The 13774-nt window shown below is 44.6% G+C and overlaps 1 protein-coding gene across 2 annotated transcripts in view; it reads left to right on the plus strand.

The window, feature by feature from the left end:
- The first annotated feature begins 1990 nt into the window (after nucleotides 1–1990).
- The window catches only part of KLF12 (KLF transcription factor 12), a 442181-nt gene continuing 430397 nt past the window's right edge, over nucleotides 1991–13774 (plus strand). The window contains exon 1 of one of the 2 annotated variants that reach the window (XM_081084191.1): nucleotides 1991–2443. The gene's annotated coding sequence lies outside the window, so the exon portion shown is untranslated. The remainder of the gene's footprint in view (nucleotides 2444–13774) is intronic. The other variant, XM_081084192.1, reaches the window with a different exon arrangement.

Genomic DNA, 13774 nt, shown 5'->3' on the forward strand with positions numbered 1-13774 from the left:
TTGCCCCTGAACAGAGACCCAGGCCCCAGCGACACACCCCCTTAGCCTCCAGGTTCCATTTGCCTTCCGAGCTCCTCATTCCCTTGCCGCCCCCACGTTTTCGGATGTGGGTTTACATCGCCTCCCCGCTCCCACTGCATTCCTCCTCTAAGGATACTTTGCCTAAGGAGTGATCCGCAGTTTTCAACACTTTCACACTTATTTGTTCTTCGAAAGCCTAGGATCAGGTCAGAGACACCTCCCCTCACTAGTGTTTTATTTGTAAGACACAGGCCCACCGGTTCCTCCTGGCAGGGCGAGAGGTGGGCTCTGGATTCGCACCCTCCAGGCTGGACCACGTTTTCTCTTCGTCCTCACGTGCAGAGTGTGGCGGGAGGCAGAGAAGGCACCAGGCCACACACTGCTTTTGTTTTCACTGATAACGCACTTGGCGCCTTTAGAAGTGCTTGGAAGATGCCATGCAAAATGTAAAACTGGGCGAGGCTTTTCCTGGCTGGAATTCACTTCTTTGCTCTCATTTCCTGTTTCTCGGCCTCTCCCTTGTTTCTCTTCTTATCCCAGTTCGGGTCACATCCCTGCAAATCTTCCTGCCTCCACAGAAACTTTCCCTTAGCGGCCTTCCCACCCACGGGCGGTTTCCCACGCGGGGCGGACGCAGGGGAACCGTGCACGGTATCCTGCCCGCCCGGGAGCCTCAGCGCGCTCACCTGGGTTTGCAAGAAAGTGGCGCACGCAACCTCGATCGAAGACCGCCCGTGTCCGGCCCATTCCCCGCATCCCGCCCGTGGCTTCCGCCCAGTCTCCTCCCCAACAACCCCGCCTCCCTTTCCCCCCCGCCCCCTCTCCGCGCGGAGCTGACCCCGCGCCCTCCGGGCCGCGGAGAGAACGGCCGGGTCGCGCCGCCGCCTCCTCTCGGCTGCCCCAGAGCCCCGCGGATCTGTCCCCTGGGCACCGAGGCGGGCGGGAGGGGTCGCCGGCGAAGGCGTCCAGGACTCGGGTCCCGGCAGCCCAGAGCTCGGGGCTCCCTTCTGGGGCGCAGGGCTAGACTCCCTCGTGCCCCAAACCCCACCGCCCCGCGGCCTGGGCCGGGGTCTGCAACCGCGGCTCCCCTCCCCGCCATCAAGTTCTCCCGCTTTTCTAAATCACTAGCGCGGGCGGGCGCCACGACTCCGGGGGCTCCAAAGCGAAGCCAGCGTCTCGGCCTCGCCCCCTTCCATCCCTCCAAGGTGAAGAGCGGGGAGGGAGGACGCCCCCGCCTCGCCCGCAACGTGTGTAGCTCCGGGACCCAAACAATGATTCCCCCGCGTTACCCGCCCAGCGCCCCGCCCGCCCGCCCCACCCTCCCGCGCACTCCCGCGGGGAGGGCACCGGCCGGCCCCGCACCCCCCACCCGACCTCATTGTTGCCCGGCCCGGGCGATGCCCGGCGCCCGGGGGCGGTCCCCGCGAGCGAGGGCGCCGCCAGCCCCGCAGCCTCCGCGGCCGCCCAGCCAGCTCCGCCCACACCTTTCCAAGTTCGCTGGCGGGTGAGCCGCGGGGAGAGCGCGGGCGCCGCGGCCCCTCCTCTCCCCCCTCCCCCCCGGGGGGCACGGGAGGGGGGCCCGTGCGGGCTCCGCGCTGTATTTGTCTCCGAATTCTCTTCCTCCTGCTGCCATGCACGGTCTCACACAAAAGAGGGGACTTTCTCGCGGCTCCGAGCGAGTCCTCACCCGGCGAGTTGCAATCCCGGGGTCCCGCCCCCCGCGAGGCCCCGCGGGCTCCCCGGGCGCGGTGGCCATGTGTGGGTTATTTTGGGCGCCGCGGCAAGGTGGTGCAGGTGAAAGGGAAGCGGGCGCAGGCCGCGGCGGGGGGCGGGGGCGAGGGTGGGGCGGGGTGGGGCGGGGTGGAGACGCCGCGGACCCACCCCCCAGCCGGCGGCCCGGGCGGCGGAGCGAGGGCCGGGCAGTGGGTGTTGCCTTCTACCTCTGCGAACGGGGAGGGGTTAGTTTCCCACAGGGGATTTCAACCATCACACTCAGAGCCCGCCTCCTAATCCTCGGGCGGAGCGGCTCGGGGGCCCCATTTTATGGCAATAAAGCGACTTAGCGCCTGCTGAGCGCGCCCCTCCCCGCCGCCGCCCCCGCCCTCGGCCCCACCCCAGGGCTCGCCCGCAGCGGCGGGGCTTTGTTTCTGGGGAGGAGGACCCAGAGCTCTTTTGTTTGGGGGGTTTGGTGTTTTCACCCCCCAACCTCACCCCGCCCCGCCCCACCCCACCCCCCAGCACCTCTCCGGTTTCCTGAGCTGCGGGCTGCAAGGGAGGAGCACGGCGTCCTGCAACCCCCTCGGCAGGGCCCCGGGGTAATTCGATGCGGGCCTGGCGAGGCTCCCCACGCTAGACCCGGGCTCGCGGCTCGGCTGCCTCCACCCACCGGCCCACCCTACATTTAGCGCATCATGTGATCCGGGTAAGTCATTTGCAAGTACAACAGTTCCCTGGGTTGCCCCCCATTCATTTCCTGAGAACTGCAGAGAGCAGCTGAGAGGCTCTGCCCGTGCGTGTGCGAGGGTGCGTGTGAGTGTGCGCGGTGGCCGCCGAGTGTGTGCGAGAGTGAGTGTGTGAGTGCGCGCGCGCGTGCGAGAGAGAAAGGGAGAGAGGGGGACTCTGTGAGGGAAAGAAAACAATTTCTCCTGCTCTGCAGCTTCTGTTCAGGTCTGTGCCGATTCCGTTTCTTATCAAAATAAACAACCCCCTCCTCTTTTTTTCTTTTCTTTTTTCTTTTTTTTTGCCATCCCAAATCAGACCGTATTCTCTTAACATGTTTTATTTTCCTTCTGTCATCTGTTCAAGTTAAATCATTTTGGTTGGTCTGTGTTCTTAAAGGGGGAAAGTGTTGGGAAGCGGGAGGGGGCCCAGGGAGGGCGATGCTATTGCAAAGCAAGTAACGTCCGTCGTATTCGTGGAGAAGAAAGAAGGAGCCCCCCCCCCCAATATATACGTTTCTTTCTTTTTAAAAAAAGAACTTATCAAGTAACGTGAATTAAGCAAATGTTTTTCTATCCCTAGTGGAATTGTTGGTTGCTGTGTTTGCCTGACAGTTGCCAAAGATGAGAAATAAAACACCAGGGCTGAATTGCGGAGGGGGGGGGGGTGCTTGTGGAAGTAGTTTGCCCCCAAGAATAGAGCGAGTTCGGTCAATAGCTGCCGCACCGGGCTGTGTGGGCTCTGGGTGTGCGCTGGAGAGTGGAGGGGAAGGGGTTAAGGCGGAGATGACACTGCTGGCATGAATAGTGGTCCTGGTGCTACATTCATTATTGTCTCTGGTCGTAATGATGTGTAACTGTCACTTGCTACAGTGCCTCATCCATGGAAGTAGCCAGGGGCTGCCCCGTGGCTGATATTTTCAATTACGGGGGACTCGGCCCGAGTTGACAAGGGGCAACTTTGCACGTCCACCCTGGCCTGGAAGCCTGGCTAGCCGGCCTAGGAGCCACTTCTTGCCTTAGAGCTCGCTCTGAGGACTCGGACTTGACCTCCGCGACATTAGTTGGTGTTCTTGTTAGATGCTCCCCTACCGGGAGAATCAATTCTGCTTTTGTTGGGTAGAGAACTGCCTATTAGAACTTTGGAAACTTTTATCTTTGGGGAAAAGGGTGGGGTGCACTCAACAGTTCTGTTTCGAAGTGTATTTGAGGCAAATGCTTGGGAAAAAGTACCAATTCCTTTGTTATATGCCCCGCAGCTTCCCAACCCCCTTCAGCCTGCTCTTCCAGTTTTTGCATACTTTAATAGTAATAGCCTTAATTCAGTTGATAAAAGCCGGACTGTGTTGAGTTAAAGAGTATTAGTACAACGGAATGTGTAATCTGGATAAACAGTTTGTGTGGTTAATATTGTCAGCTCTCTAATTTAACTGTGCAGATGGTTTAAGAATGGCTCTGTATGGATTGTTTTAAGCAATTCCACTGGCTAATAGACTTCTGGAGCACTCAGATATTTTATTTTCAATCAGCTTTAGTTTTCTCTCAGTTTCCCTGTAACACCGGGGAGATGAGCAGCTCTATTTACATTTAGTGCATGTGCATCTAGTGGCTTCATAGACATCTGCCAATCAAATACACGTCATTCTGCAAAGCCACCTAGCCGCCTCCATGCCCTGTTCTTACTGGAGGATAGAGTTGTTTAGATGAGTAAATGCTTTAAAATAAATTTGGTGGCTTTTTACAGGCAGCAGCTTGTGATGGGGATAGGAGTGGTCACTTTGAAAAGTGGGTGTATACCATCTTCTAAGAAATACTCTTTGGAACTGGTATTTAATAAAAACAGTACCCCCACCCCACCCCCTACTCCCACCCTCCAAAAAACCTGGTTGTGCTATTTGCAGACCTCATTCAAATGCTTTTTTTTTATATTTAAATAAAAATACATAGGCATTGGTTATGATAAAGGGGTGTACTTTTAGGCTAGAAAATGTTTAACTGTAGAAGCTTAGTACAAATAGGATGTTGAAGGGCAAACATTTCAATTGCATAAGGTATTCTTTATCGCTGCAGCCTGCTCTCTCTGAAGACTACCTAGAGTATATTAAGCTGCTCTGAGTCGGAGAGAGAGCAATTTGCGGGTACCAGAATTGGCAGACATTTGTACTGTATTTAGGAAAGAGGTCTGTAGTTCTACTTTCTAATTCCTAACTATTATGAAATATACTTATTTCATAATAAGTATGGTACAATACAATTTGGAATATTTTCCCATAAAATTTTCATAATTTATGAACTAAAACTGTGTAACCAGTAGAGCTGTGTCTGGTAAACAAAACGTTCTCGAGGGGTTTCTGTCTATTTGTGAAGTGCTTCAGTGATTTATTAATACATATTTAAAAGACACTACGGTCAGCTAAACTTTGTTTTGGAATGCTTTGTATGGCTATTTATTGAATGAAAATTGTTGTGGTTATGAGCCCTTAATATTTTTTTATCCACAAAGTTCCTTTTCAACAACTGAATGTCATTTGGGAGAAGCTGGTCCTCGTATAGCATTTGAGACCTTGACCTTAGCAACTCTTGGCTGGTGGTTGTTTACTACAGCTGCAGCCTATGTGTGTACAGACAGGGAAGGGACTGCAAGCCCTGGTGTGCTCATTCTCCCTGGCCCCAGGAAGAGCAAACGAGGATGCTTGATGGTCATTCCCAAGAGCACGCATCAGGCATATAATAATAGCGATAGTGTTCTGGCCATTTAAAGATTTATATGCTCCTCAGGGATTACTTCCCTACCTCTTGTGAAAGGTAAACATGGACTTTAATAGACTCAGAGTGAGTTTTAGATGTCATATCTTGAAGCAGGCTGTTATCAGCTTACTGAAGTAATTTGGTCTTAATATAGTGGTTTTGTGTTGTGTGTTTTTTTTTAATCTCTGCAAAGACACATAAGTGTGTCTCTAAGCTTAGGCCTCTAGTTTATAATGAGGGCATTTTGAACTCAAGCCAGTGTTGATTAAGCTAGTATTGAGCAACCTTATCAGTGAAGTGATATTGTTAAACAGTGAATATGCAAAGGTCCTGGATATTTTCACCATTGTACAAAATGGTAAGTGTGGAGTTTCATATTTATGCAAATTAACATTAGAATAATCACATTAAAATGGGGTGTCAAACAGTTTGTTTTCTTTATATTGTGCAAGAAACATTGTTGCAGTGTCACATTCTTAAATCTAGATGTAGTTGATTTATGTATTAATGCACAGTAGTTTATTCTACAAAGCTAGAAATGGTACAAACTCATTTGAAAAGTTATTTTTTTTTTTAAGATAAGTTTCCCCACTCATGCTTCCATATTAATGAATGAATGAACAAGAGCTAAAAAATCCCAAAAACAGTTTCATTTAGAATGGACACCATGGTTAACTTTTTCTTGTAGGAAACAACTTTCATTTTCGTTAATAAATCCTAAAATAGGTTTCAGTAGTTTACCTCTATCATTTACATTTTGAAAATACTTTATGATTGTAGAGTGGAAATATCTATATCTTGCCTAATGTTAGTTTATTTTCCATTTTAAAATTCGTATTTATTTGTTTTTCAGTCTACAAGTTTTGCACAGTTTTCCGTCTTAAGCATGTACAAAATGTAAGGGTAAAAAAAAATTAAAATTAAATTATTGGCAACACCCTGTAACCACTGCCTTAACTCATCCACCACAATCACCCCTCCCAAAATCAAAATGCATGTAAACAGATGGGCCTTGCCCTGTGCCCAGAAGGTCAACAGCCTTAGGCTGTATGAGACCTGCTTGGTGGTTTCTAGATCCCAAGCCTGCCCAGAGGACTGCCTGACTTCAGCTGGCCAGAATTCACTCCCAGGGCCTAGGCCAGCCACACCCCATCTGATGTCAGCGTTTCAGTTCTGTGGTGGAGAACACATGCTGTGGATTAAATGGTTACTTTCCCTGTATATTCTCAGTAATTATGTTACAAAAGGATTTTTCGGTTTTGGGTGTTTATTGTCATAAAAGTGGCTACTTGAGTAGTCATATTGCTCTATAAAAATTTGTTTTGGTCTGGCAGTGGATTATAGGATATACACCCAAAGAATTCTGCCCTGGTATGGTCTTTCTTCTCCCACTTCTTTCCCCCTCACTTAAAGTTGCACTTTTATTTTGTTGCTAATTCTATGGCATATATTTTAAAATATTTGTTAGTATAATGATTGGACTGGTCCAAACAATATTGCTATTTAGGTACAGATGGACTAGCAGGAAGCTGTTGCGTCTTGCTGTGTTGCTACAGGAAGGAGAGAGGGGAAAATGGGAGAGCTTTGGGATAGTTTTCCTACCCCGGCAGAGGCTACAGAAGCTGCCGTATTACTAGTTGCTGGCCTAGATTCCCAGGAATTGTGCTCCAAGTGCTATATTCACCGTGCTTACACGTATACAGTCCCCGGTTATTTGTGGGGGATATGTTTCAAGACCCCAGTGGATACCTGAAACTGTGGATTGTATGGAACACTTTGTATATTTTTTTCTACTATCCATATGTATCTTTTCACTTAAAGGAAACACTTTATGGCTTCTCTTTGGCATGTCCGAATTACTATCATCACCAAAGCGGGTTCAAATTCCCTGTCACAGGCACGTACCTGCACTGCAGCATCCATCCCTGGCCCTGGTCAGGGCTTATGGAGGAGGCAACCAATCAATGTGTCTCACATTGATGTTTCACTCTCTCGCTCGCTCGCTCTCTCTCTCTCCTTCTCTCTCCCCTTCCTCCCTTTCTAAAAATCAATGAAAAATATCCTCAAGTGAGGATTAACAACAATAATAAGGGTTACCTGAACCCAGGTTGAACCCGGGCACTTCGATACCACAACAGTCGATCCGGTAACCTAGCTGGCTACTAAATGACTAATGGTGGGGAGCATATACAGTGTGGACATGCTGCACAAAGGGATGTCACATCATGGGCAGGACTGAGTTAGATGGCTGGAGATTTCATCACGCTACTCAGAACAGCATATGATTTAAAACATTAATTGTTTATTTCTGGAATGTTCCATGTAATGTTTTTCTTTGACTAAGGGTACTGAAACCTTGGAAAGCAAAACTGTAGATAAGAGGGGACTTCTCACAATAATGCATATATTCACCATTTTACATAAGTAGATATATATGTGTATATATAATATTAATGCATGTTTTTATATTCTTTACCTATATTTGTACATATCCTCCACACCATATACATTATGACCAAGAATTACAGTTAAAAAGCCCCTCACTTATATAAAAAGGCGGAAAACACACAAAGTTTGTTTTTTAAATATGTTTTTACTGATTTCAGAGAGGAAGGGAGAGGGAGAGAGGGACAGAAATACCAATGATGAGAGAGAATCATAGATAGGCTGCCTCCTGCACAGCCCCCACTGGGGAATGAGCCAGCAACCCTGGCAGGTGCCTTGTCTGGGAATCAAACTATTGACACTCAACCACTGGGCCACACCAGCTGGGCCAAAGTTGGTTTTTTCAAATTCCATGTTTGGTAATACTATTCTTGCTTTTTTTTTTTTTTTTTTTTTAGATTGACAAGCAAACTCATTACAAAATATGGAAGCAACACTGCCCTCCCAAAAACAAACCAATACCTAACAGTAACAAAGATGGGTTATTGTGAAAAATGAAATAGACAACTGTCAAGAAAACCTTCATTCATGTAATTATTAGGTATTTGCTAATTTTATACATACTGGAATCAGGACTGGGTGAAGTGGCAGAAATAGCAGTTTGAGTCAGGACTTTCTTGGTTACTAACTCTAAATGACCTAGGTTAAATTTCTTAACCTGAGTCTGTGAAATGGGAAGAAAAATGTGTAGTTTACAGGGCTGTGGAAAGGGTGAAATGAGATAATGTGGGTAAAAATTACTTTGCAAAACTATGAAGGACTGGTGTGGCAACTGATTGGACAGAAAAACTACTCTCTCCCTACTCCTTACCCCCTGCCCTAAAAGACTTGAACTTTCCAGCCTCTGAAAGTGAGCATATAAATTACACTTATGGAGCAGGAATTTCCAAGTGTGGGTAGAAAATTTCTGGCAGTCAGAGGTCATGAATTCCATTCCTGTCTAACCAGAGATTTGCTCCATGACCTTGAGAATGTCACTCTTAAGAAGTTTCTATGTAGCTGGTATAAAAGTTGCCATTAACATTATCAAGTAGGTGAAGTATCTGAGCTTTTCAAAAAGAAAAACAAAACAGAACTGTAAATACAGTTCCCATGATCAGTTACAGAAAGTTGAAAATAAAAATCAACAATGATTATTTAGAAGTTGTAAACCTCTAGGCTTCTTCTTTAATGAGTCAACTAAAACTTCTATCAACAGGTAATTAAAAGTGCCCTTAGTTTTTTAACAGAAGCATTAAATTTGTGCTGTTGTACTATAATTTAGAATAGTTTATTGATCTGCAAATCCCTAGTTAAGCCAAGATTCTGTTGATTAAGCTATGTCTGATTTATGACTTAGGTCCCTTAGTTAGACTCAAACATTGTTGCAATACGAACATATGCACAATAAAGGAAGTTAGATGATAGAGATCTCAAATGGGTATTTGAAAACTTATTGAGCACATTTTATTTGTATGCACAGTTTTCTGTCATGTGCATTTCTCAAAAATTTGAGAAAATTAAGAACGATATTAATTTACATCATTTCTCCCTAAGCTATATTTTCTCCAGTTAAGAAACAAACAAAAAAAACAACCCATTTTTTCAAACTCTGCCTAAACACTCAAACTAACTCATCAATATAATTCATTTTAGATTCTTTTTGTCTCACACATATCCCTTGCCTAACTCCTGCTCATGTTACAACAATCACTGTTAAACATCATGTTTTGTGTGACTCTTATTTATCATCGCTTGCTTTAAGAATATGCTGGGCTCCAGTCTTTATTCTTCGGCACCAGAGCAAAATTTCTGCTGTAATTGCTTCTTGATTTGCCTTGTCCCCGCCCAATAATAGGTCCCATGAGACAGGATATGAATCTTCTTCATTGTTACTTTACTGGCTTCTAACACAGTGCCTAATATACTGCCTGATTATATAGTGCTAACACACTTATTGAAAGATCAAATTGAGGAATGCAGTCCATATGATAATTCTTTCAGTAGCTCAGTGCCAATATCGTGGTCATTTCCTACCTAAGTCTTTTTTATCTCTAGCGAAATATATTCAACTCTATTAGCCATTCCATAATTCACTCCAGTTTTTCTGAAATTTATTTTCTTGCAAAATGAAACCTTGTAGTAGGGTTATGCTGGATTTGAAACCTCTAACCAGTTGTTACCTGAGTGAGCAAGTTAATTCTCCAAGTCTTGTTTCCTGATCCTATATAATAAAGAGGTAATTTGCAAATTTGACCCTCACACCCTCACAAGATGGCTGCCTAGGACCAGGCTGGCAGGGGGCTTAGTGAGGGATGACCAAACGACTGAACAGCAGGCTGCTTGGGGCGACCAGGCCGGCAGGGGGGTTGGTGAGGGACAACCAAACAACTTAACAGCAGGCTGCGTGGGGCGACCAGGCTGGTGGGGAGGCCATGAGGGTTGACCAGGCCGGCGGGGGGGCGGGGGGCAGTTGGGGGCAACCAGGCCAGCAGGGGAGCAGTTGGGGGTGACCAGGCCGGCAGGGTGGGGGCAGTTAGGGGCAACCAGCCTGGCAGAGGGGGGCAGGTGGGGGCAACCAGGCCAGCGTGGGGGCAGTAAGAGATGACCAGGCCAGTGGTGGGGGGGCAGTTAGAGGTGACCAGGTCGGTGGGGGAGGGTTCAGTTGGGGGTGACCAGGCCGGCAGGAGGGGCAGTTGGGGGCAATTAGGCTGGCAAAGGGGGCAGTTGGGAGCAACCAAGCTGGCAGGTGGTGGCAGTTAGGGGCAACCAGGCTGGCAGAGGGGGGCAGTGGGGGGTGGCCAGGCCAGCATGCAAAGGCAGTGAGGGGCGACCAGGCCAGCAGGGAGGGACAGTTAGCGGTGACTAGGCAGGGAGGCAGGTGAGTGATTAGGAGCCAGTGGTCCAGGATTGTAAGAGGGATGTCCAACCTCCGGTTTAGGCCTGATCTTCGGGATCGGGCTTAAACTGGCAGTAGGACATCCCCCAAGGGGTCCCGGATTGGAGAGAGTGCAGGCTGGGCTGAGGGGATACCCCCCCCCCCCCCCCCCCCGTGAATGAATTTCGTGCACCGGGCCTCTAGTTAGTTAATAAAAAAACAAAAACAAGAATAAATAATGTCAACATTGCAGAATTTTTTTTGAGGATTCATATTGTGGTTATGTATGGAAAGCATCTAGTACATAGAACCTGGTACATAGTGCTTGATGATAATAGTCTACTCCAATATATTGATGCTTCTTTTAGTAAAAGCAGCAATTCAGAATGAATAGTAGCAACAAAATAAAATAGCTACTCTTCATTGAACAGCTGTTATAATGCAGAAGTTAGGCACTGTGCTTTTCATGTATTAGTTTATTTATATGTACTTTTAGTAGACAGGTATGTATAGTTCACTTTTAAATAATTGAGACTTTGAATGTTATATGTTGAGACCCTTAAAGTACCGTTTACACATTGAATTTTGACTTACGAACATCATTTCATGAGTGCCTTCTTTTAAGCTATTGTGTGACAGTATTTGCCAAGTGACATCCTTCTCAACCCCCCTTGCAATTTTGCCATGTTTGAAAAACTATTTGAAAATGTTACTTTTTGCCTTTCATTAACAAACTAAATAGAAAAAAGGGAAAACAAAAGTGCTGCTTTTAATTATGAGAAACAGGGCTTATTATCTTGATACACAATTGAGACAAAGAAATCATTAGGTGTGTTGAATAGTGAATCTACTGAAAATGCTTAAAGGAGTTAAGCTGATAAATTCTGAAAAATATATTACAAAACACACAAAGTACTATATATCTATTTTTAATGACAGTATTTAATAGATTGTGTGTAATTGCAGATTATAATTTTTCTTTTGTTTCTGGCATAATTTAGTTTTAAACAAGTTTCAGGAGTGTACTGTATATATAAAGAGATTACCTCTGTATTAAAGAATACTTATTGAGTGTGCATGCATGATATTTTTGTTTCTATTGTATAGATGTGGAAACTGATTTTCACCAAAGTAATAGCATCATGGTCAATAGCTAGTTAGGTTTAAAGCAGAGATTCAAACACTGGAAAGCCTTTGAACTTCCCTTGTGTTACTCTTCCCTCCATGAGTAAATAGACTTTACAGATTTAGTCTTGTTATAGAGTAGAGAATAAAAGTGAGAGTATTATACATATAAATGCTGTGTTCAGAGGTTTTCTAGTAGATGTCATGTGTCAACATAATCTATAATAAAATCATGCATTAAGTTGTAGATTATATTGACATACTACATTTACTAGAATACATTGACTGGAATGTTTACTTCCATATAGAAGCCAGTTCTTCTTTTGCTAATTTATGTACTAAAACAAATTATGAGATCTAAACCAAAAACTTTTAGAAGGCAACAGAACCACACTGGTAATTGTAGATCAGTAATTTCTGGCCAATATGCATTTTGCTATTTGATAAAGCTATTAAAGTCAGATGCATATAATAAAAGGAATAAAACATCTTATCTACATAGAAATGCCTACTTATCCATTTGACCTATACTTATTTAGCTTCCACCATGTTTCTGGAATCTTATACGAAAATGGGCAGGACATCATCATTAATGTGCTGAAAATCAGGTAGGGGAGGCAAGACTTATATAGAAAATTATAATACGAAGTAATTTGTGATAAATGGACCAAATGCTGTAAGTTCCTTTAAACAAAATGCATGGGGAAAAATTGCTTCTATCTGAGAGACCAAAGGTTTCAGGTATTGGCAAAAATTTTTCGTGGAGATAGTTTATTTATTTTCCTTATAGAAAAGCAAAGCAAAACTGCAAGTGGAAGAAAACAAATGAAAAAGGTATTTTGGCAACTGTGGTGACTTCACAACTCTTTTTCTGTTATCTTCTAGAGCTGATGACTTTATGGTGTTTTGGTTAAAGTTCTGTCATTTGCCATATCAAAAAAACTTCTTTTCCAAAAATAAATCCTGAGATATACTTGGACAGTAGGGCATTCGGTGTTATAATGAGTTTAAGGAAAGTTTATTTGGGCAAAACAAAAATAATAATGATTGATTAATAAAGTTTTAAAAATACCCTTTATGTGATATTTATTATCTAATGATTTTTTTCATATTGCTAAAGAGATTTGATGGATGATATTTTATTTAGAAATGATGTGAATTTTAGCCTTGATAAAAAAAATTTTGAATATAGGAATACATTTTTTTTTTTTTTTTGCAGAAGAACAATAGAAGAAAAAACTTAAAAACCAGTCAGAGTCAATTATAATTTATCAGAGGTGTTACTTAAGGGATATTTAGAAAGAAATTGTACATTAAATTGGTTAGGTATTTAAAGAGTGAAATCCTCTAAAATGTACATTATAGCTTTTTTACTTTAGATATAAATACAGGAAACTTAAGCAAACACAAAATATTTTGTTTTCAGATTGTATGACAAGAAAGAAATGAAGTCTTAATGAGTCTATAAAGAGCATTGATGGAATTATTGCACACTGAGCTGTCTATTTAGTATATTGGGACTATACCAAGGCTAAAGGTTGAAGCAGCTGTGTTTTCTTTATAAACTAGAGGCTTGGTGCACAGATTCATGCACCGGTGGGTCCCTTGCCCTGACCTGCGCCCGCTTGCAATCTGGGACCTCTCGGGGGATGCCAGATAGCCTGTTTCGGCCCAATCCCGACAGGCCTGATCCAGACAGGAGGGAGCTCAATCCTGTGCATTGAGCATCTATCCCCTGGTGGTCAGTGTGTGTCATAGCAACCAGTGGACCAGTCATTCTGTTGTTTGGTCATTCGGCCACTTAGGCTTTATGTATATAGATAGATAGCTTAGAATACTTGAGAAGTATGGGCTATAAAAAATTGCTTTAGTGTGTGGTGGTTTACAGAGTGCTTTTACTTTCATCTTGACAATTCTATAAGGTAGTTTGGACATGTTACCATTTTATTGATGAGGAAATTAAAGTCAAGTGAAGGTAACATAACTAGAACGTGGCTGAGTCAGAACTAGAACTTTTGATTTCCAGTAAAGTAATTTTTTTTCATTTCATTCCAATGCTCTCTTCCTTTCACTTAGTCTTAATAAGCCAGAATTTTGAAAGTACATTGCACAAAAGAGGTACCACCATCTAGAATCCATC

Source organism: Myotis nattereri, assembly GCF_964212035.1.
Source record: "Myotis nattereri genome assembly, chromosome: 2".
Classification (NCBI taxonomy): domain Eukaryota; kingdom Metazoa; phylum Chordata; class Mammalia; order Chiroptera; family Vespertilionidae; genus Myotis; species Myotis nattereri.